The sequence below is a fragment of the Hydractinia symbiolongicarpus genome, chromosome 15 (assembly GCF_029227915.1).
Source record: "Hydractinia symbiolongicarpus strain clone_291-10 chromosome 15, HSymV2.1, whole genome shotgun sequence".
In the NCBI taxonomy this organism is placed as follows: Eukaryota; Metazoa; Cnidaria; class Hydrozoa; order Anthoathecata; family Hydractiniidae; genus Hydractinia; species Hydractinia symbiolongicarpus.
This window is the reverse complement of record NC_079889.1, coordinates 7,465,452-7,488,978: the sequence shown is the minus strand read 5'-3', so window position 1 is coordinate 7,488,978 and position 23,527 is coordinate 7,465,452.

The following is a 23,527-nucleotide window of genomic DNA, read 5'->3' as shown; positions in this document are numbered from 1 at the left end:
ATAGTGTTTGAATAAGCTGATATCGTATTGTCGTCTGCGTAATTATGTAGGTCACTATTTACAATAAAATAAAATGAATCATTCAAAAATATATTAAAAATAATAGGCCCAACACAGAACCCTTAGGCACACCCGACAAAATTAATTCAAATATGCTATACTCAGCATTTACTCGTGTGGATTGTTCTCTGTTTGTAAGATACGATAGAACATACTCAAGTGATTTTACATCAAAACCGTAAGCATGAAGTTTGGCTATAAGTAGATCGCGGGGGACACAGTCAAAAGCTTTTGATAAGTCTATTAATATTGAACCAACCACATAATTCAGATCCAGATTTTTTTTTCCAATCCTCTAATAGGCGTATCAATACGTGATTGGTGCTGTAGTTTTTCCTGTAAACAGATAAGTACACAAAAAGTTTTTTTTCCATGAAAGACATTATTTGCTCTTTGATTATTACTTCATAAAACTTTGAAAAAAAATTTAAAATATAATAGGTCTAAAATTATTAAGACTGTACTTTTTCTTGCTTACCTTGTCAATTGGTGTAACAACCGCACGCTTAGCTTTAGTTGGGAAAAAACTGGCACGGATGTTACTATTTAAGGCATTTTTGAGGGGCATTATTAAGTGCTCACTAGCTAGTTTTGCAAGTTTTGCCGGTATCTTATCTTCGCCAGCAGACGCTTTAGTGTTTATTTCTTTAAATATTTTTTTGATTTCTTCATCACCTATTTCCTTAAATTGAAAATTTTCAGACACATTTTCAATATTTTTTTTATCTTTAGGATACTTGGATGATTTTTATAGGTTTTTAAAATTTTCTCAATCAACTTTCTCTCATCTATAAATGATTTAAAATCAATAGAGGTAGGTTGATTTTCAACAATATTTATGAAGTGGCTATTCAATGTTGTTGCCACTTCATTTTCATCTGTCATCAAATTATCATTTTGGATTATCGTAAGCAAGTTTTTCTAACTCAGCGTGGGGTCCGCGCAGAGACAGACAGACGACGGCTATTATTAAAGAGACTAGTCGTTAGCCCGTGGAAAAATCCACGGGGTCGCCCGTCGCGTTCGCTCATCCTTTAAATTTACCCGTCGCAACAAAGTGGATAAAAATATATCACATTTAATATTCGTGTTTCCGTAACATGATTTTCTAACTTAGCGGGGGGTCCGCGCAGAGACAGACAGACGACGGCTATTATTATGGAGACTAGTCGTTAGCCCGTGGAAAAATCCACGGGGTCGCCCGTCCTTTAAATTAACCCGTTGCAACAAAGTGGACAGAAATATATCGCATTTGGTATTGATGCGCATTTTAAAAATCTCGTGTTTCCGTTACTGGACACGGCTTTCGCGGATACACAGACAGACAAAACGTTTTCAATGTATCGCAAATGTATCGCATGCAATGTATCGCAAAAGGTTTTAGAAAATTTATCCTTGCAAAACATTTTTTTTATGTCGCAATAGTTAATGAAAGGTCAAAGAATGCCGACATCCGATCCGGAGCTTGTACAGAGTTATCATGCTGTAAAGTCTCACTTTTGAATTGAATGAGTGAGCGTGAATAAAACTTTGACATAACAAACTTAACAGATCAGGAATATTTTTTGTAACTCATGATGTATTTGAACGTAAATTAAATTATTGCAATATTTTTCTGTTGCCATATTTAGTAACTTTACGCGAATAATTTATAATCTAAAAGGACCTTAACTCTTGTCCTTCCGAAAGTGCATTAAAGTTTGTTGCAACTCCAGCTTCGTTACTCCCTCTTGGATGAAAAGCCTTACAAGCTGTCCGAATTAATCTTGAAGCAACAGATTCCTTTGTGTTGAATACAAATACCGTTTCCTAGTCCTCTGCCAGCAACCATTTTTCAAACAAATTCACAATCCTGTCAGATTTAATTGCAAAATTTGCAAGTAAGTGGAGCTGATAAAAGAAAGCTCCTATTACTTTTTTCTTTATCAGTTAAGGTATTCCTATTTTCCTTTTTCAGCGCTTAAGCCTGCCTATTGAAAAGTGGGTTAATTGGTCCTAAATCAGACATTTTGCTCTTGATAGAAAATACTGGAGCTGCAAACAACTTCTGTTTAACGTTTTTTTAAAACCGTTTGTTTCAGTAAAACATTCCAAAACTGATGCCGAATCTCCACCAGCAACTAGACATTTTCTAACATCGTTTGTATACCGATCATCTTAAAATGTTACAGTTTTATCATCTCTATAATAATACGAAGACTGTGTCTGTCCGTATGTGACAAGCAAAGTGGATGTGTTCATTTTCCTCTGAAGTCGCCGAAAAAGTCTGCCTAAGTTGCCAGAAATAACACGGCGGGTTTACTTTGTTTACACCACGTGATCAAAATGATGCAACTTGATTTGCTAAAATAATTTTAACGGCTGAAACAGGGTTACCCTGGACACAAAAAAACAACAAATGTAAGGGTCCCTGTCTTAAAAAAGTGCAAAAAGTAAAAAGGTAAAGTGTTATAAAACTATAAGTATAAAAGTCCAAGTGAAGTTAGAAGCCACGAGAAGTTACTTCGGAAGTGAAGAGTGGAGCTAGAAATAGTAAAGTAAAGTTAGAAGTAGAAAATGATGCTAGAGTTTGAAGTGGATCGGAGTTTAGAAAAAGTAAAGCTTTGATATTTTTAGACGTTTGGTTTTTATGCCGCTACGTGTTATTTTTTCATAGTGATAATATCTTCATCTAAGACCTTTAAATCTTAACATCCTTTGCTTTTAAAGTGTTAATTTTACTTTTTAAATAATGTGCTTTTTCTGTAAGCTCGATTTTTTATTCGTACCCTCAAGTTTTAGAATATATGAATTCACTAATTTTATTGCTTATTTATTTCTTTGAATGATTTGTGGTTTTAATTTTTTCACCTTTTTTTTTTAATGCAACTTTTCATGACAGGAATTTATCTTTTTTGTTTAATACTGATATTTGTTTGGCAGAATACTTAATTTTATTATTTTATAGCTTTTTTTCTGTTCGATCGAGTTATACATGACTATCTACATATATATTTTCAGGGGTGGCGCAACAATTTACACAGTGAGAGGGCTTAGGCATAGTGGGAGATTTTGAGATTTTAGTGACAATTAACGAGCGAAGCAAGTTGCCGAAATAGCTGGGGTTTAGGGTATGAAGCCCCCAGCTCCCCTAGTGGCGCCGCCCCTGATTTTTTCCAAGAGATCTACTACTTCTTTTACTACATTAACCGACTCAGTTTCTTTACTTATAACAAGTCGCTAAAATCTTTATTTATTATTTCCAGGTCATTTAGTGGATCAAGATAAACACGTAAAACAGTTTTAAAATGCTCTACCTCAACTTCTAAATCAGGTTTTTAGGTTATTTTTTCTTTTAGCTGGTCATCTCTAGTTGCTTCAGGAACTACTGGAACTATAATACGCCCCCCTGACATTTTTTAAAATAACTTCTTATTGCTTTGTTATATGGCTATGATACTAACTGAGTTTCAATATTTATTTATTAGACACCTGCATGCTAAATTTTTATGTCCCATACCTTTCAGAGGCTTTGATATTGGCCATATCTCGAAACTACCCCTAAAACTCTCTATAAAATTCTTATAATGGGAATAACTCCTGTTAGGATTATCCTTAGAACTTGAAACTTGCAACACAACTTTGTTTCATCAAGGAGAATCAGCAATTTTTTATGCGATCCATGTAAAAACCGGAAGATGTATTAAATAACTTTTATTTAGCTTTCAGAAAATTCAAACAGAATGTCCTCTAGAACAAAAGTAATTAAATTTTAAGCAGATAGTGGCATTTTTAACAAATTTTAAGCTTCTGGTGACGCCATAGAAAATGTGCTGACGCAAGCAAAAATTTATTGCCGCTATTTTGTTCCTTTCAGGACATACTATATGTGTGGCAAGTTTGATTCAAGTTGAACAACCCTATGAAAAGTTATTGAGGGGGGACGGAATCCGCGCCCCAGTCAACGTATGTTCGAAAAAGCCCGGACTGAATAGGGTTAATGTAGTTTGCCAACTATCTACTAAATTCTTACTTTAGAAAAACAATTCTCTGGGAGGGGGAACAACTATTATGGGTTAGCTAGCTAGCTAGCTATTGTTAGATTTTTGCAATTACAGATTTAATTAACATGGCAGCAAAAGGTCTACACAAAAGTCAGTGAGGGGAGGGGGGGGGTTGGGGAATAGAGGTGAATTTTAACAAGAATTTAAGAACCTCATTTCCGCAGTGTGCAGGTAAAAAACAATTAGAAAAGTCACATCATTAGCAAGCCCAAGGATCCAACGGTCTTTTTAAAGATGAAACAAGTACATACCTTAAAATCTGATTATAATTCTTTTCATAAAAATTACGACACGTTTTATTTTTATTAACATGTTTCGATTTACCAAAGTCATCTTCAGAATATTATACAAAAGTTAGATATATACACTCCTTACACACAATTTTTTTCCAAAAGTTATTTAAATATTTCCCAAAAGAACAATTTTATATGAATTATACACAAGCTAATCAATATTGACAAAATAATATTAGATAGACTAGTTAAATAAAATTTATATACACAATTTGTTTTAAGATAATTAAATATTTCCCAAAAGTACAATTTTTTAATTTTTATTAAATGAATTTACACATACTTGGCCACATTATGTAAAATATTCCGGTGGAGCGTAATTTATCGCTGGCCTAAAATATAATAATAGGACCTTTTGGTGTTAAATTTTCTCAGTATGGTACATTGGCCTTAGATTTATTATTATTATTATTATTATTATTCAATGTTTTACTTGGTTACAAACTTGGTTGGTTACTAACTTGGTTACTAACTTGGTTACAAACTAGAAGTATTAATTTGTTAAGAAACCTTACTTGCTTGATCTTTTTGGTTCCATATTTAGAAGTTTTGTTACACAACCTTTATCGGCATTATTTAAATTGCTCAAATTCTAAAACCTAGAAAGTATAGCTAATTAAAAATCTTTTTTTGGCTATCTTTTAGTATATGTGTAAGTAGGAATAAAATTGGTGCAAAACTTAAGCTGGTATTTTTATTCACTTCACAAACCGATCGCCATATTTGTTGTATTCTTGTTTACATAAAACTCCCGCGCAGGACAGAAATAAATTTTTGCAGGGCAATAGCTGTTTATAAATTATTTTTTGGGTATAATTATTATAAATTACAGGAGATCATGTGACCAGTCTGTTCCAGGGTCTTTTCGGCGCTTATCAATTTTATCAACAAGGTAAAATGCCCTGGGAACCAGGTTGTACAAGCATAGATATAGTCATATTCTTCTCATTGCTTTGACTGTTAGTTTTTTGGCTGTATGACTTAACCGAACCCTTTTTCTGTATATATGTTGATTTTAAATATCAGGATAATCATGTGAATCTACAGTGAACAGGATTAGATTCAGGATTTCTTTCACTTTGCGAAGCCATTGGTCTCGGTGTAACATCAGTAACAGCTAATACATCTATTTCCATATCCATTTGGTTCCGCGAAATATGCATGCGAAAATGCAGACTAACATGAAAACGAGATTGGTTTTGAGCAATTTTAAGAATAACTAGCCGTTTTACAAAACCGTAGTTAGCACAGTTATAATGAAGGTATTGGTAGATGTAGTGTGACAAGAAAGTTAAAATATTTCAGATTTTAGGGCCGTTTCTTTTAGTATATGTTACCTAGCTAAACTTAAAACCTAGCCACGTTTTTAGAATGATAAAAATGCATTTTTATTTTATTGTTTCCTAATAAATTTAGTACAAGGCTTAGTGTACAGTTTACAAACGCTCAGTCGCACCTTATATTATACTCTGATCAGTTCAACAAAATAAAATTAGCTTGCTGGTAGCCAGTCGGCATATACCACGCAAGTACATTAAGAACTAAAATTTTCGGCGGAAAAGCTTTCGGACACAATTTTTTATTTCAGCGGAAAAATTTTTGGACAAAATTTATAAAGTTAAAAATGTATGGGTAAGTCTTTTGAACAAATTTTAACCAAATTTCAAAAGGATGATTACGAGAAATGATACAAGAAGAAGGCTAGAAGCATTTATAGTGTAATGTTAAATGAAGATCTAAAAAAGAGTCTTTAGGATCCAACTTTATAGATAGAGCCTCAGTCAAATGTAAAAATAATAAGTTTTAAACTGCATTTTTTATCGTTTTTCTGAGTACCTTATATTATAATTTCGATGCACTGGTCCTATTTTAAAAATTAGAAAAACGAAAATTTTCGGACAAAAAAACTTTTGGCAGACAGAAATTTCAGACTGAAAAATATTCCGTTTTATTTGGTTTATATTTATGTTTACTTTTACTAGCTCGCAGGACTATTTTTGTCCCGTTTGAAGATGTTTGACGCCACTATCTCTCATGTATCATTTTAAATATTATTTCTGCTTGTTGAGCAAATATTTTAGTTGATTTAGTTGCCCGTAAACAAAGAATTTAGATGTGTAGGGAATTTTTTACTCTAGATGTGTCGCGTGCAAATATAACCGCTTTTTTATATAATGCGATCGAGGTCTTGGATTGAAATGAAATTAGGTACACTGTACAAGCAAATCATGCTGAACCCGATGCTACCATAATATGAACAAGATGCAGCGGCTGCATACTCTATTTCGCTATTAAAAAAGTTTAAAATGGTGGCACTCCCAATTCTGTTATTTAATTTACACATGGAAAAGCCAAAGTGGTTTATACTTGCTACTCGGCCTGTGACCACAAACCATGTTATGTGTTGAAGTCTACTAAATGACTCTGGCTAGTTCCTGAAAGAACTTTTTAAATACAATAAAATTTAAGTCGTCTAAATGTAACCACTAATTTTGCGCACATTTAAAGCACTTAAAAGGGGCGACCAGCGTTATTTTTAAAACATAGTCCACGGTACATACAATAGGCTTATTTTTTTAACTTGATATATTAGCAAACAAACCAGGTTCTTATAAAAGCGTGATACATTAAACAAGGGAAACGGTTGGGTAGGGAAGATTTGAATAAAGTGACGATATTTTATAAGAATATGCTTTATAAGATTACCAGGCTGGGATTTTGGGTTAAACATAATAGGTCTATTGTTTAAACAAAGAGGAATAAAGAGTAATAACCAGTCTAGTTATAACTTTGATATTCTTATACATAAAGCATTTAATAGATCTCGAATTAAATATATACAGTGAGTTAATTTACTTCGTCTTCGCTTTACACGTTGGCTGCTATAAAGATGAAAACTGGAACCTTAATGCAGACCTTAATCCACCCAGTCAATATCCTGGACGTTGTGTTTAGCATTTTGATGAAAATTTTTATTTAACTTTGCGTTCGCGAATAATACACGTGCGAAAGAATTGTCCGCTGTCAGACACCGCGAGCATTACTTAACGCGGACCTAAATTTATGACATTTGAGGTATATTTTTGTACAATTAGTTAGTTATTCTTTTCAATGGTGAAACTATTTTTTTTATTTTTCGAAGGGGAATATTGGCTTTATCCACATAATTATCTTTTTTCTAATCGGTCTTTCACACCTCAAATTGAATAAGAATAAGAAAACTTGACGGTTTGAAACACTCGTCGTTTCTGTATATGTGCATGTTCATGAGTATTCCATTACTTATATTTTGCGAAATAGCGACAAAATCGCTGAATGGACATATAGCTTTACGGCCGTAGTTGAGCGGGCGCGGGTTCAACTACCAAGTGAAAAGTTTTGTCCATCGGACGGACGATCATATATATTGCGCAATATTCTAAGATTGCTCAGAGCGCCCGTTCAACTGGAAACGGGTCTTAAAATACCCATGAACCGGCTTCGCAGCTGTGCGGTTCGTTAAGCACGGTCTCACCTCCGTAACACGTGACTATCCACACATAACTGTCTCACACTACGTTTTCCCGAGGCGACTATCCATAGATCATCGCTGTCCTCGCTCTACACTTTCCTAAGGTTGAGAACGTTTCAATGCGTTGTTTTCACGACACATCGTGATCGAGATTGTCGAAAGAAAAATGATTTCAGAAATTTCAAAACAAAATGCGCATACCCGAAACTTTCTCACACCAATGTGTCATGGATTAGGCAATAGAAATAATTAAGCGAGTAACTTATTGCATCAACCAATCACAAGACTTGAAAACTTATCCGCGTAGAGAGATTTACCCGTGGTTTCACAAATCGATTATAAATTTCATGATTAGTACGCAAATAATTTTGAGTCATTAATATTGTTTCGAATAATGCATTAATACATAAAAAATTAATACAAACATTGTTCCGCTGACGTTTTCACGAAGTAGCAACCTGCTGCTCCACAAGATTGTTCTATAACATTCTGCATGTCAATCGAATATGCCCCAGCATAGAGCGTAATGCGATTTTTAGATTGCCTGATGGATTAATGCTCACGTGATGGTTCAGACGAATATAAAGGCTGCATACGATCTGTGCAGTCTTCAGTTGCACTCGCGTGACTGTTGTAGCAAATGACTAGCATTAGAGAAAAGCTATGAATGAGAACAAACAATTTTCAAAACAAGAAAAAGTATCGTTTCAGCAGTTTATAGGTTTAAATAACAACAAAATACTTTTGAGGTTCATTATTGCAAAACAATGAAAAAAAATAAAGCTTATCTTAGTGTAAATATGAACTAAATATTTTCTAGCCAAGATAGAGTCATTCGTCGGAAACTTTATTACGAAATAATTGTTATGGCTTACCAAAATATGACGACTTGGACATCAAATAGTTGTGAGGTCATTGGTGTGATACACTTGCGCTGATGATTGCAATTACTTTCAATCGAATGAGGTTGAACAGTTTTAGGTGTAATACAGCACACCAACATTCTTTGAAAAACCTAATCCAAAATAACAGAACATGAGAAGAAGTTCATAATGTAGACAACCATCTTGTTGATAGTAGAACAATGTGATTTTGGTGGTTGATTAACTTCAGTGAGCATATTATTCACTTACTGCAATGTTACATAAATACAAAAGGTATATATACAACCAAACTACTAAAAATATTTGAACAAATGTATTTTTTTAATAAAAAATTTATACCACACCATGTGTTTTGAATGTTTTTATATTCATACAAACATGAACGAAACTGGTTTTCCTTGTGTATACACTGAAGAAGATTTGAAAAGAATCGAAAATTTTATACCACACCATGTGTTTCTAATGTTATATTTAATATAATAAATATTAATATATATTTATAATATGCTAAAAGGATGACATTATCATCGTAACTCTATAAAAGTGGCTGCAAAGTTGATTGATCAAAATATGGCTTGTCAGTTTGTCAGCGTGGTGTCGTTGAAAGGCTAAATTTGATAGCATTATGATCAGAGAAATGTATACACTTGACATAGCAATTAATGCAGTACATCGACAAAACGCTACTCTTCACATAAACATGATCGGGGATAGCACCAGCTAGATGAGTAGGTCCTGGTACAATTTGTGTATAATCATTCATGATATCTGCTAATTCTGGCTGGTCAGCTTAAGCATTTATATTGAAATCTCCAAGTATAACATGTATGTCAGAACTTGCAATTTTCCTTGACAGCATGTCAACACAATGAAAACACAATGAACTGTTTCTGAATTCATTTGTCCATGAGCTAAGAAGTAATGTTCATCACCCAAAAGAGCTGACGTACTACTCAGGAGACTTATAGCAATTTGAAAACGATCAATATTGATAGATGTTGGTAACTCATAACATGCCATGGGTCTGTTGAAATTTGACTGCTTAAAATTAGCATCGTCATGTTCTAAGATGTTATCTAAATCAAATGATATTCAAACAGAAATTCTTTTGAGTTGGGACAACATATAGCTAGAAGAGCATTGCACATACACTGAATACCAGCAGTTTCACCAAACTTTTTGTCGCCTTGATTAAATGACCCATTAACTGATTTAATATGGTAAGCAGGACCTGGATTAGATTTAATATCCCCGCACAAAAATAATAGAAGTTTGTGCAAGAAAGAAGATATCGTCAAAACATGGCAGAAAAACATAATTATCTAGTTATATGAAATAAAATAATACACTATGTCAATGGAATGATGAATGATATTCAGCACGACGTACCTTGGTACCTAAAGCAGCTTCCCCAGGTATTGAAAGTCTTCTCGATCTAGCAGCTTTAAATTTCAGTGAGTGAAGGCAGACATTGCAGAACAACAACACACTAGGCACAAATTGTACAACAACAGTAGGTCAGCAAGTCTAGCAAGATAGCAGATTGCATGAAAGCAAGATAAATATTTCAGCGATACTTCATTTATATTCCGCTACTATTTTTTAAAAGAACTTCGTAGAAATGTGAAAACACAGCTAAGAGTGCTTCGATTCTCAGCGGGCAGTGCGCATGCTTTGACTTCAGCGGTAGCGATGCATAAACGACTGGTCTGTGGTCTGAAAAATACGGGTTAAGACACGCACAACATGATAAGAAGCGGGAAATATGGTCGCGGAAAAAAAGAAGAATTATGGCGCGGAGGAGCGGGTAAGTTACGATCTTCGGTCAGATCGCATGTCACTTTTGGTCGCACAAGCCGAAACCAATGCACTCCTCTCCTCTGGGACGAGTGTAATTAAGAGTGAAATCGCAATTTCCACTTTGCGAAAAGAAGAAAAACACTGGGGTTGTTGTGCCGCAATTTGTAATACTTGCCTAAATTGCTGTTTCTGTTTACTGCGCAAGAGAATCGGCATTCCTTCAATAACCCGTCCCAGTGGTTTATACTCCACTTAAAAATATTTTGCACATGCACACAAGTGGTGGCTGATGCCGATCGTGCACGTAATTTTTGTGTGACCTCCTTTGTTCTGTTTTTCGTGAAGAAATAGAAATGAATATGCACTTAAATTTTTCGCAATGTTTCTTTTTCAAAAAATAACATTTATTCGTATGTAGTCTGAGAATCAATCTCTCGTCGAGCTCGGGGTATGTCCGGACAGAGTTTTAATTATTTTCCTATACGCTAGTTGCGAAAATAAATAGGCTAGATCGTATGCTTCCACAGTAAAGCAAATTCATTTAGGCTCTTGTTTTGCGAGCTAATTTACGTCTTGTTTATTTTCCCATCCGCTTTCTTTCTGCACATTCTTTTAATATTAGCTCTCCCGTGCAGAGGATCAAAGCTTGGTTATCGATCGAAGATCAAAGCTTTTGAAAATAAGCTTTGGTTTGAGTGATAAGAATAGTTGATAAAATTTTAAAGCATGCAGAAAGTTTGATAACGTCCTGGTATATCTTAATCAACATGTCCGAGGTTGGGTTTATTCTTGACTAGTTCTTTTTCCTGCTTTGACACACCATGTTCTAATTAGTCTTATGAACAATTTTATCCCGCCATCCTCAAACACACAATTTACGAATATGCAAATGCAAGTGATGCAGCTGGAAACGCAGCTTATCATTCTTTTTATTTAATCTGGATCTGTATTATATCTACATATTCTTAGCAGGAACGTGTACATTGAAATGCTTCTAAGTTATATGTGATTTCAAACCGACCGCGGTTTCTTGTTTAGTAATAAGAATGCAAAATTGTTTAATGTTGAGGTTATGTTATTATTACGTTACTTCGCGTATTTATGCAGTGCGCATGCGTATACTGCGCACAGTACATATGATAGGCAAAGTGGATGTGCTCATGTTTCCTTGAAGGTAGCCGAAAAATTTATGTCTTAATTATTAATTTTTCTTACGTTACGGCCTGAAGGCTATTAGACCGACGTCAATATCATTTTTAAAATTAGCGAAATCATTGCATTGGTCTCAATGTTTATATCTTGGAAACAACTAGAAATAACTGACGCCATCTCTCGCGTGGGTAACCAGGGGATCAAATTGGGTAAGTTCCCGAAGCTGAGTTAGTCCGTTAGTCCCGTTAGTCATTTTTCACCGCGTGGGTAAGTAGCGTTAACCTGCGACCTAATCGGGTAATTCTCCCAATTCTTGGTCCCTAAATCTACTTCGAAACAAACGGGTTGATGATGTCTTAAAGAACCTTTAAATTCAATATATCTGTAAGAGTTTGTCAAAAGTACATGATTCTATACATTATTTTCATCAGCGTTTCAAGCTCTAAACATTACAGATAACGGGTAGACTTATTCCGCCAATTTTTTGTGTATACGTACTGTTAACGTCAGCAAAACACCAAGGACAACTTATTTTTCTATTATTATTCTGTCTAGGTAGATTTTTTTCATGGACCCTATTGACTAGTCTTTTATAATAATATAAAACTTCCGTGTGTCTGTCAGTGTGTTACTTCGATTTGCAACTTCGATTATATTTTATATAATTTTCTTCAACAGTCTGTAAAACATTCATCTATAAAATTGTTCTGTAATTCACGAAAATTTGCATTAAAACAATATTGACGTCAAAGGAAAGTAACTTCAGATTACTTAGATAGGACCAATTGAGTCAACCCACCCGTTTCAGAAACAGGCATGATGATGTCATGAAAATGCATTTAACCACACTATTTCTTTAACCGTTCGATAAAAGCACATCATCCTATACATTTTCTTGATCAGTATTCTTTACACTGGAAGTAACTGTTAAATAAATATCTTAGAAAACAAAGTTTGGCTATCAACGGGTTCATTGCTGACGTCACCAAAAATTCAGATGGCGGATATTTTTTGTTGTTCCTTATAGGATTTTCCCACGGGCTTAACGACTAGTAAATAAAGTAAATAAAAAAAGGCACAAACCAAAACCAAGCTGATGTGGAAAGTCACAAAACTTGATTTGCAAATACAAAAACATACGATTGGCCAATAGTGTCGATCTTAAATATCTTTCTTCTCTAAATTAGGGAAAAGTTGGATTTACAATGCAAAGTTTGTACCAGCTCTTGTATAATGGCCCAGCAAAGGTAGCGATTATTGGTCCAGGATATTCTGCACCGACCATTGCCACTGCTGAAGTTTGTACTGTCCGTGGAATTCTGCAGGTATACATTTAATGCATCGTTTGCATACCTTACTTTTTTGTGTTACTTTGTTTTAATGTAAGTTAAAACTAACACACAAAACCATTCCAGATTTCAGTATGATGTTACTCGAATGTTTCCTTTCACTTTAGATTTCGTATGCAGCTGTTGACCCAACTTTGATATCAAAAATTCATTATCCATTCTTTTTCCGTACCACACCATCAAGTTATTCATTTAACAAGGCAACGATAAGTTTCCTTCGACATTTCAACTGGAAACATGTCTCACTTCTGTATGATTACACTCAGAGTTTGAATTACCATGTAAGTTTTAGATGTTGACATGCGATTGAAATCTAAAGATTTTCAATGCTATTTCTAAGTAAAGATTGAAAGTGTAAAAGGCGTAAGTAAGCTATGCACTCTCTGCTATATTGTTTCTCCACTGGAACAATAAAAATGCATTCGCCCTAAGCAAGATGCTCTGTACATGCAGGCAGATATAAAGAAGGAGATCGAACTCTTTTGCTTTTATTGAAATCATCTGTGATGCGATCAGTCGAAACCTATTCATATTGATAATAATAATATATATATATTGTCTATGTTTTTTTTTTAAATTCTATCCCTGCCAGTTTCGGTAAAACTCATTGGTCGAAAAAACACAGTCGACTTATTATTAGCATAAGTTATAACATTACGTCATTGAACATCAACAACAAATATTTTTTTTCAAAATGACTAATATGCTTTTTGTGTGTTAACAAGAAAAAATACTGGACATAGGCCTAACGAAATATATAATGACTTTTGGATCTATTTATGAAATGACACCATTAAAAAAATGAATAACAACTGTTTTAAATTTTCTTCCTTAATTTTTGACTTTCTTTTGACCATTATCATGATAAATTTTAGTAATGTTGGAGCATATTCTGCTTTATACAAAAAAAAGTAATTAAAGAACTGATTTGTTGAATATCAAAGATAATCAAAAGTTGTTAAAACAACAGCCACGCGGAGCGCTTCATTACATGTATACAGTATGTGGCAAAATAACTTTCTCCTCAACGACCAGCATCGTTTTTTTTTTCATATAAATGTGCAATAATTAATCGTGACACTGGGATGAGCGCTTAGTGCAGGTAAGCCATGACAAACACCCGTGTGTGGAGTGCTTACACGAGTGTGCCCGATAGACGTAACATACATTTCAAAAGAACTTCATTGCAACTTTTGCGCATACAGTCGCTTTAAATCCCGTTGTGACATGTCACAGTTCTATAAAATTTTGAAAGCCTCGAAAAAGGTGCTTTCTCAATAATTTTAACTAAAATTAAGGCAGGGAGACCCACCTCTGCTTTGAGATATATATTTTAATACTTTATTTAGCATATTACTACCCCTCAAATCTTTTTTTAACATACTACTATTATTACATTCATCAAAAGTTTGGACAAACTTCTTTAAATTCTTGTATCCTCTCCTAATCCGCAGTGTGATATCAAGCCTTTCATATTTTGCCTATATTGAATAAAGGTTGTGATTGTTCTGTGTCCTTTTGTTGTTGGCTTTTCTTGAAAACGAAACAATTCCAATTTTTAGAATAGCTTTCACTTAAAATAGTATTAATTTGGCAAGAAAATAGATTTCAAGGTCAGCATCATGTTTAAGTGTGCTATTTGTTTATTATTCAATGTTTTGGGAAAAGCAAAGCGGTTTCAATTAAAGGACTAATTTTCGAGATAAAAAATAAGCATTTTGATATTGTCAAAAACGAACAGAAAATCAAACTTAAGCAGGTAGTTAGTCATAGTTAAACGTGCCCAGGGCGCACGAAACGAGAAAAACAACACGTATACAAAAAAGGCATTTGATTGAAAGTATGCAAAGAAACAATCTATTGCTAATGATGTGTTATAAAAATATGTTATAGGCAGTTGATCATTTATCAAAGGGATTGAATGCGCAAAACTTTACAACTTTATCAGTGAGCGGATTTTCAAGTTTACATCTGACAAATGTTGACACGCAAATGGAAAAGTTAAAGGTAAGGAAAACATTGCTTAATTGTCATTGGTAACTTTAAGTTCAGCATTATATATTATATTTTTGAATTTTTTTTTTGTGTAACACATCCTCTAACTTCGTAATAACATTATCATTAACTTTGACGTTTGATCAGTAGTTGCATTACCATGACGATTTCAGAATTTCAATGATCATAAAAAAAGCTCATACTTTAAGGGTAGAAATTTTCGCAGGCAGAAATTTTCGCGAAGATAAAAAATCGCAAAATGTAATTTTGCGAATTCTACTTCTGGAAGAAATTTTACAGAAAAAACTTTCGCGAATTTTCCAAAATCTTCATTATTGCGAACAAAAACTTTCGCGAATAACATTGTTCTGGTCCTCAGATTTTTTCACATTATACACTTGTATCGTAGCACAAAGTAACGATTCAGCTATTATTTTGTACAAATAAGGCTATTATTACAGTAAACTTTACATTTTTTTTGTAATTTGATTAAAAAATCAAATTATTAACTTGTGAATACTTGTTGTACTCATAATCTACCTTATTCTATTTAAATGGTACAAACTTAACATATATTTTAAAGGTGAATTTTAATGAAAACAAACTGATTTTAAATCGAAGAGTATCCAGCAAGAAAATTGTATTGTTATCGAGTAATTCTTGATATAAGAAAAAAATCAAATATTATGTAGTAAAAATTCACCATTTTTTTGTCTTGAAATTTGAAATTTCTGATACGAAGATATCCAAACCCTTCCGTTTTTCGATTTATAACTGATTTCTCCACATTGCGTCGGGCTTTGGAGCCATTTTTAGAGTTAGAGTTTTAGAGCCATTTTTCAGGCTGATTATTATTTTCGTTGTGAAGCCAACCTCGTAACCATGGCCATGCCATTAACAATTATAGTAAAATCGTAGGCGAATATTTGTTATAAGTACCTAGCAGTGTAATGTGTTCTTTATATCTGATGTTTTTATTAGCCTATGTCGATCACGTCAATTTTTCTGTAGCGACCGGTCAAAATGTACATAAAAAACAAACTTTTATTAAATTTAAAAAATCCAAAGAAAATGCAAGTTTTAAAGTATTTGATTTAAGCCCTTAGGAGTACGATGAAATAGATCAATTTATACTGGACCAACAGTCTCTGAAAACAAAGTATACTACGAAATTTGGAAGTAATGCTTCAATATGTTTTCCAAAGCAACATAGTGATCATAAAGGTAGAGATTTCCTGAAAAGCTACAAAGCAGCTAACAAAACTCATCGTTTCATAAATGTCTCACTTTTTGAGTTTTTCAAACAAGGATAAAGTAAATCCACTGAACGCCACTCCTGAATCATCAACTATCTCTTGATAAAACATTTATCTACATTTTTTTGTTTTTTTCTGGCAATTTCAACAATTGCTCCTTTAATTTTACAACAACGCAATCCACTCCAACGACGGCAAATAATGGAACTTTCAAAATAAAACTATAGAAATGTTTGCATTGTGTTCGAAAAGAAATTCTTTTCCTTCAGTTGATCGAACGTGTATATTGTTCGATGGCATGGTTTCTATATACAATAACATAAACATATTGTATTTATTTTTATCCAAATGCTAATATTTTTGTGACTTAAACTACTTTGGCTATAGATCACTTCAATTCATTTTTCCCTTACGAGCCTCGCTTTCAAACAAAGATCAAATATAGCGTAATTAAATAGATTTTTGTAGCAGAAAATTTCACATCTTGTTAATTTTTTGGCATGGATTTGATATATTTTATCCATTTTTTGTCAAATATTTCTAAAAACTTCCGGATCGTCATCGACAGCAGACGTGATGTGTTTAACTACTCCAAAAGATCTTTTATATAAACCACTAGGAAATTAAATTTTTATATTTTACTTTTTTTATTTTTACTATTATAACATTCACAAATATGGAATCTAATCAAGTCAACATAATTTCTGTGGAAATGGTACGTGATACTGCTACAACATTTTCTCATACTAAATCTTTCTTTACATCAGTAAGGTATCATTGCTATATTATATATAACGGATTTATGTGCATTAAAATCTGATCACAAAGATTTCAACTTAGAGCAGAGCTTGCTTTGCTTACTTGATTATCTGAATTTTATTATCTTTCCCTATGCAATATTACATTGCATTTATTCTTTGCAGGCTATTGATTTGTGTGTTTTCTTTAATATTTTTTTTCTTATAGTGATGTTTAGATGTATTAGATATTATAATATAATAATTTTATCATAAAATTTAAGCTTTCTTTCAAACAATAAAACTCTTTTATTCTTAAAAGTAGTAAGTAAAAGTATGTCGAGATCTGGGGAAAAAAATAACGAAGGTACTAAAATTTGATTGTGCAGAGCGAAAGCAAAATAGTGAAAAATTACTAAGACGGTGAAGAACCTGAGAAAAAGTCCGATTTCAAAAGATTTTACGAGAAAAAACTGACCTTCGGCAGAGCATCATCGATGTTTTATTCTCATTATAGGCTTTAGACACAAGAATTATTTTTGCAGATTTTAATAATTATGGTGCAAAGAAAATATTCTGCGAGGTATGTTAAATTATTTCGCCTTCGTTAGGTCAGTTTTTCCTGCAGAGGCTTTTTCTTGTGTTAATGCAGCTACCTTTGTAAAAATTGTCACTGACTTGGTGGAAAGAGAGTTTGGTGGGAGTTGCCGTAACATGGAACATATCTTATATTACTAACTCCAGTTTGATTTTGCTCTAAAAGTTGTCTTGCATCGTTTGAAAACTATATTCCATTTCATTTGTGACTACAAAACAATAACTATTCGAGTTTCCTTCTTCGCATTTATGGCACTATAATTTTTCTTCCGCATTTTGCACGATTATTAAGATTCTATCCCCAAATCAAACTTAAAAATTTTATTCTCCGAGACCAACGTTATTTAAGAGACCAAAGTTTTGCGGAAAATAAAATTTTAGTATCTTTTTTAAATTTTAAAATGGAAGGGAATCCTTTCTAGGCATATTTGAGGAAAATGTATGGACCAAAGTTTGTTTGGATAGTTAGTCATGGTTTGTCGAGAAATTGGTATGAAGATGCACGTGGATATGCATGTAACAGTACTGAAATGATTATTGCTGCTGAAGGCCACTTTACAACAAAAAGAGCTGATCTGAGAAGTGATGGAAAAATTACAATTGCTAACAGGGTAAAATATCTCCTTTTACACAACATTTTACATCAATAAATTGCCCTGATAAAACACATTGCAATAGTTGCGGAATTTATTACTTTTAGTATAAACTTTGAATAACTAATATTTTCTGCGCTGTTTCTTTTATTCCTATTTTTCCTCTTCGTAGCAAAAGCATATTTTACATCTATCAGCAAAAAAAAAAATTAGCTATAACCATTTTATCCAGATTTTGGAGGAAAGTCTTTGACTTTTTTATTAGGAATATCGAAAACTTTTCTTTCTACAACATATATTTGATACCCATTGTAGACAGCCGCTGAGATATGGGAGCTAATCAAAACTGAGAAACGACGTTTAACAACTACGCATATACCAGATGACTCTTCATTGTTTTACGAAGGTGCTTCATTTGCTTTTGATGCGGTGTGGGCAATCGCCAAGAGTTTAGATGCTGTGACAAAACCGCCACATAACTTTAATTTGAGCAATTTTACCTATGGGTCTTATATGCAAGTACATGTGATGGCACAAGCTTTGGAGAAGATAAATCTAGAAGGAGCTTCAGTAAGAAATTTTTTTTTAATTTTTATTCTTCTTTGTTTTACTTCAGACAATATATTAACTGAGAGAAAAAAATTTTAAGTTTGTCTTACTCATGTTTTTCATTTTGAAAAATTATAACGTTAGTTTGTCTTGTTTTTTTAACAAAATTACGGAGTTTCATACCGCGCAAGTCTGGGCACTAGCAAAGCGCTTGTAAGGACAAATTTTTATATCCCCCGCAGAGCGTAAGGCATTTGCTAGGAAAATCATGTAGCACGCAGAGAATTTTTCCTTTGTATTTTCACTTTTGAAACTGGTGCGATATATTGGTTTTAAATTATTTAAAAGAAGGATACTCAGTATTGACATAAGAGTGTATATTATGAAATTTCAAGACCTAAACTTGGTTAATAATTGCTTTAAGTTGTGGGGGTACACTCACCATGAAAAGTTGGCAGTCAAAAGAGAAAGAAGCCTTATTTTGGTAGCTAGTTACATCACAAGTTTTAATATTGTCTTAAAAATATCACAGTGCTGATCGAAGAGGAATTGCTAGTATGTCATTCAAGATTTATATAGCTACTAGTACAGCCAAAATAATGTAGCTCATTAAACAGATACCTATAGCTAGCTATAATATTAAAAAATGATTCCAAAAGATCTTTGGGTTATTGAGACAAGTGAAAACAAGCCAAAAATTTGTCCCTACAAAGAGCTTCGCTAGCGCCCAGACCTGCGGGGTGTGAAACTCTGTTATGATCATATAAGTAGTACTTTTCAGCACTTACATGGATTACATTTTTTAATTTAATGTCATGTAAAATAACAAACATTCTTGACTTTTTATGCCTCAGATTCGCCGACAAAAATGTGCTTATTATTAATATGTATTAATATGCAGTTTTGATGATTTAGTGTCTTTAATGGATTTTTCAACGGGCTATACAACTAGTTATAATGTACTGCCGTATAAATTGAAACTTCAAATTTATTTATTTTTTATTTCCTTTTTTTCCCAGGGATCCGTCAGATATGACACAAGTTCAAGAGAAAGACTTGGTGAAATTCTGTTCAGACAATTTAGAAATGGTAGCACGTTACTTACATTTCTTTTCATTGTATAGTTTTACATTTTTTTGCAATTTATTAAAAACATTGGGCAAAAGTTATACGTATGTCAGCAACTTGAAATTTCTCAAAACGCGAAATTAACTACCTCCAACAAAAATTCGCAGGGAGAGTCATCTTTTGCGATGTAATCGCCTTGTTTTTGATAGGGATGTTTTTCCGTTGTTTAGGCACCTACGTAAACATTGGCTCACACAAAACCGCAGAAGATGAAATATCGATACATGCAAGTGTGAATGAATTGTTTCCAGGTAAAGCATTTTTAGAAATGAAACTTACAATTATATTGATTTTGACAAACGAACAGACAAGTGAAATGTAACTACTGAAAGGAACTACAATATCATCCTCGCCAACTTGTTACAGTGTGAAAGAGAAACAAATATGCGCTTTGTGATACCAAAATGAAAAAAGCACGAATTTATTTTTGGTTCAAGGACTGCTTTCTTATGGGGTAGTAGGATCTACATTTCAACCAATTTTTAATTTTCGTCAAACTTATGTGTTTTATATATTTTTGGAATGCAGTGAGACTCTTAATTTGTTAATATGTATACGTCTGTCCGTCTGTCTGTCTGTCACGCAAAATGATAGCTTAGCTGCGCAATTAAGACGCACGCGATGCGGTATAAAAAGGACGGGCGAACCGGTGGATTTTTCCACGGGCTAACGACTAGTAAATATATAATTCATTAGCTTGTCCTCAGATTAGAATATTTGTAAATATAACTTTCTGCCGTCACATTTTTAGCATGTGCTTCTGGAAAAAAGTTTGACCAGAGTTCAAGAATCTATCGATTGGTATACAACAACCCGTGTTTTGGATATATGAAATTTTTATTGCTTTTTATTATGACTTCATCGAATTAGTGGCACTCGGGGCAATTTTGGAACGGGGTCTCATCGGATTTCTTTCATATTGGTATCGCAAAAGTGCACAATTTTTCTTAAAAGGATCGTCTTTCCTTCACTAATACGAGAAATGATTTCCAAAAAGATGAATTTTCTCGAGAATGGAAATAGAATAATAAAAATAACTATAATAAAAAAAGCAAAGACCGGGCAAACAGAGAGGTCAAAATGGTTAAAATGGGCGAACAAGAGGTTACACTTCCGTTAAATGTAGTATAAAAACTTTCTTTTTTGTGATAGACGGATACGTACCACGTGATCGAGCTACAATTGTGTGGCAACCTTTGTATTACAGCAATGCATTGCTGGGAAGTGTTTGGGCTTTAGCTCTGATTGGTTTTGTGTTGGCCTTTGGATTTTTAACGATGAATGTGAGATACAGAACTGTGAAGTAGGTTGAGTTTTTACTTGCTTTTAACTCAATTTGTATATGATGTTTGGCCTTTATAGCTACTAGCCAAACTCGTACGGCGCGGTCGGTTCTGTCTTATTTCACATGTTTCACATCATAATGTTTTTATTAGCGTAGATTAGTAGATAAATCGAGGGAAAACGCCGCATATTGCAATAACATATGGTTCATATATAATATCAGTTTATTTCATATTATAAATATGGACAGTACCAAGGGCGTTAGTAATTATAGCCGTGAAGAATGTTATTCACAACATTCTTGTATTCACCAACGACCAATCTCGAGCTTTTTCAAAACATTACAAATGGTTTGTTCCGTTAGTAAACAGAACTCCAGTACGCCATTTTCATCAAAAATATTTCAAACCTGCTGTATTAACAAAAAAAAGATATTTCTTAATAGATTACTCTTTTTCGAGTTTTTGTTTGGATTTTGCTGTTTTGTTATTTTATATCTGTGAAAAATCATCAACTTAAAAAATACCATCGACTGGTTTCCAGATGTTTTCTCAAAACCTTGCATAATCAATCTTTAGGGAAGATAAAGTTTAACTTAATTCTGCATATGCACATCCACTGTAACCTAATCTGTCATAAATATGACTTTTCAAAGAATATCAAAAGTTCTACCAAATTAGGCCTCCCAAAATGTCCCAATATTAAATTGTAAAAACAGTTTTTTGCTTAACAACACATATAATGTTAAAGATAGTATGCGATGATATATATATGACAGATGCGGGAATCTCTCAAAAAAACAATAGCCAAGCACGTGATCTTAGGTGTTAAAAATTTAAAAATAGCAGCATATTGTAGACAAACACGAGGTAGAACAGAGGTAGAAAAATTAATTAAAAAGCCTAATTTAAATAGTAATCACATAGAAAACAAAGTTGTATCGCATTATCAACGTACTATACCTTTGAATATAGAATATATTTATAATAATCGACGTTTAAGAAATAAATTTCCAACTAACGTTTTGAAATGCTAGGTGCAGTTATTTATATAATTTAGCATCTTTTAAAGGCTAAAATACACGGTAAGTTTAAACGGACCGTTTAGTTGTAAGAAAAAACTTTTCGTTGCATACCTGTCTATGACTGCGCGTTGTTGTTCGGTTCACATAAAAAGACAGAATTTTGTAAGATTCAACAGTTTCTTTCCAATAATAAAGTACAAATCCTCAAAATCCTTAGTAAACTGTTCTCGCTGTTCACAACGCTAAGCAACTGTTTTACACAGAAATACAACTCTTTTTATACACAAAAGTGACACAAAAACATAACAATTACTGCACAGCTACGATACGCACGATTAACACACACAATGACATTAGCGCACCACAAGGGACAACTCAAACACACAAACTATAATTGTCTCTAAACGAAATCCCATAGGGGCCATTTCACTGTCTAAACGTTAAGATAAAATGTATAAGTTTTTTTAAAAAACCAAAGAAAAACACGTAAATACTCCGTTGTGGATATTGTTATAGCACCAGCAGGGTAAATGTTGAAAGAAAAAAAGCAGTTATGATTAGAAATTGGAAAAATATACTCAAATCTTTAGTTTAAACAATAGCTCATTGATCATTCTGTTAATTTCAAGAGAAAAAACTTAGCAAAAGTTGAACATGTCGAACTTTTAAAAAAACTTATAAAACTGAAAAAAGTTGTCCATCTTTGCTGTTTACACGGTAAGTATTTTTATCAAACATTTGAACGACCCCTCTAAACTTAACATGTATTTTAGCCTTAGGTTATTTAAAATTAATAATTTATCTGTTAATCGGAAGGTTATACTGAATATAATTCAAGAGTCCTTTTCTCTTTATTTAAAAATCTCATATGTTTAGTAAATATTTAAAAATAATTTAAAATGTTGACTTCTTTTTTTTAAACTAGTTTAATATAAGTCAAAAAAAAATGTTCTATTATCATCACACTTTCTGTACTCCAGAATTTAGCCCTTTTCATGGAAGCTGTATTCGACAGCAAATACAAAAAATACTTAAGAAACTCACACATTGAAAATAGGTTAATTAGGGTGTGTGTTCTACGTTTGAGATCAAACCCTTAACCAGCCCAATAGGATTGGGCGTGTGTGAAAGCATTGGGTCGGAACAATGAATTATTCCGATAAACGGATTCCATAAAAAAGCTTCTAAAAAATTTCCAACAATTAATTCACAAGGAATATGATTAAGTTGATAAGAATTACTTACTTACTTACTTTAGCAGAATTTATTTTT